The following is a 2,285-nucleotide window of genomic DNA, read 5'->3' on the forward strand; positions in this document are numbered from 1 at the left end:
AATTCCAAACTCTCTCATCAATAGATTTCAGGAATTCTTTCATAGTTACTTTCTAGTAGGCATAATTGTTCTCGTTAAAGTGAGATGGGATCACAAGAGAGTGACTGTGTTCCATAACAGCAGGGGTTAAGGATCAACTCTTAGATCAAAGGACCTAAATACAAGAGCTAACCCGCTCTAATACCACTTGTACATTTTTAGACCCCTTAAATACAAGTTGTTTAACCTAATATTAAGCCAAGTTAATTAACAAGTTCATTAATAAGATCTAGGTTAAACACATTCAAATCATATCATGTAAATAGTGGGGAAATAGAAAGAACACACGATATAATTACCCAAGAAAACCAAACCGGTAAAAAATCTATGGAGGATTTAACCTAGCTATCCTCAAGGTAAAACAGATTCACTATAAAATAATTGAAATTTGTACAATAGAATTTAGACTACTAACATCCTATTACTACCTCGAGTAAAAAACTTACTACCACGACCATGTGACAACTCCGAGTCCGCGGACTACTTTTTTCTTTGATCCACAGCAAATGAAAGTTCTCCTACTTGTGTTTTTCTTTAAGCTCTTAAAACAGCAACCAAAGAGATCACCAAGTTCTTAACATCAATCTTGATCTTGATAACCCTAAGTGTGTATGAAGATAAACATCTCTAGATCTCATAGAAGATTTACACGCATAGCATATCAACAACCTCTAAAACATGGCTAAAGTTTTTCCTTTTATACTTGAAGCAAAACGCAAATCCCTACATGTCATATGAGCTTGGGCTGAGTTAGAAATTCTGCAGAAAAAAATAATCTGCACGAGGTTCGATCGATCGAATCTAATTTTCGATCAATCGAGCCTTGCAGTTTTAGTCCAATAAATTTTGCAATCACTCAATTCCAACTTTACACATAAACACACTTTAAGCAGCCTAAATCTAGACTCTAAGTTTTGATCATAGTTTGCCAACACATTACAGTTTGAAGTTCTAATACATTTAGTTCCTAAAGTCTTAGAACCTAACAATTTTAGTTTTGACTCCGTCTTTCACTCGACTCCAAGAGACCAGGTAGTAGCAGACCCAGCCAGTTCAGTTACACCAACTAACCTCTTTAACTAGTGCATCAAATCTCAGATCATCTTCTTCCTTCTCCTCTCAATCTCTGAAAAATTTCCTGTTCCATTTACTATTTCCAATTCCAAATCAGAAGCCAAAAAAAAAAAAAAAAAAAAGGAAATTACTCAGAAAGCACAAGTAAATATTACCGTATTTTTAATTCTTAATTTACAAAGTGTGATTGAAATTTCTCTAAAAAGAGAAAGGCTGCTATTTCTTCGAACTTTCCGCCTTAGAGTCTGCTTTCTTGCTGCTTTAACAAGTTATGCTTTCCCTATATGATGCGAGGCATATTTGAGAGAGATTAGTCACAGTATTGCAATTTTAGAAGGTGAAAATGAAGGGCTATTATTTGAATAATTTTTAAGTGAAGGCAAAGCACTCATCTGAAGAGGCCCTTCGGAAATAGAGGAAGCTGTGTGGATTTGTGAAGAACCCGAATCGAAGGTTTCGTAAAACAAGACCTAGTTGAATGAAATAAATAAATCATAAATAAAATGAGAGAGAGGTGAGACCTAGTTGGTGCAGCGCATAGCCTAAGCCTCATAACACTGCAAGAGATTGGCCGTAAAACGAAACCAAAGAAATAGAGATATACGTCACATATAACCAAAGAAATTCAATTTCATGTAGAAAACGAAAGAAAAATTCATTCTTCTTCTTGAAATAAAACCTCTATAGTTTCTACCTAAATCTCTTCAAAAATGAGAGCAATTATGTGGGGACTAAATCAGAGCAATTTTGAAATTTAAATTTCAACTTCAAAAAATTCATTTAATTAATTGGACACCATAAGTGCTACATTCACAACATTTTCATAACAAATAATAGGTGATTAGTTATTCTTAGTTTTAATTTAAAAAATTAACTTTCTACCCTACCAATAATAACATGTAACAACTTACCACGTATGATTCATTGTAAAAATGTTGTAAACATGCCATTTTTTCTTTTTTTTAATAATAATTATGCTGTAGTTTTATTATGTTGTCACATGTCAAACACGAGATAAGAGGAATTGAAGAGATTTAGGTAGAAACTATAGAGGTTTTATTTCAAGAAGAAGAATAAATTTTTCTTTCGTTTTCTACACAAAATTGAATTTCTTTGGTTATATGTGACGTATATCTCTATTTCTGTAAGCATTTTTTTTTTTTTTTTTTTTT

At 32.6% G+C, this 2,285-nt stretch overlaps 1 long non-coding RNA gene across 1 annotated transcript; it reads right to left on the minus strand.

Annotated features, from left to right (window-relative positions):
- Positions 1–331: 331 nt before the first annotated feature.
- LOC136065897 (uncharacterized) lies at positions 332–1,672 on the minus strand. Its single transcript, XR_010627493.1, has 2 exons — positions 1,269–1,672; positions 332–1,189 (listed from the first exon to the last, which is right to left on the minus strand). It is a non-coding gene; the product is annotated as an uncharacterized LOC136065897 (long non-coding RNA).
- Positions 1,673–2,285: the final 613 nt, after the last annotated feature.

Source organism: Quercus suber, unplaced genomic scaffold, assembly GCF_002906115.3.
Source record: "Quercus suber isolate HL8 unplaced genomic scaffold, Cork oak 2.0 scaffold_1295, whole genome shotgun sequence".
Lineage (NCBI taxonomy): Eukaryota > Viridiplantae > Streptophyta > Magnoliopsida > Fagales > Fagaceae > Quercus > Quercus suber.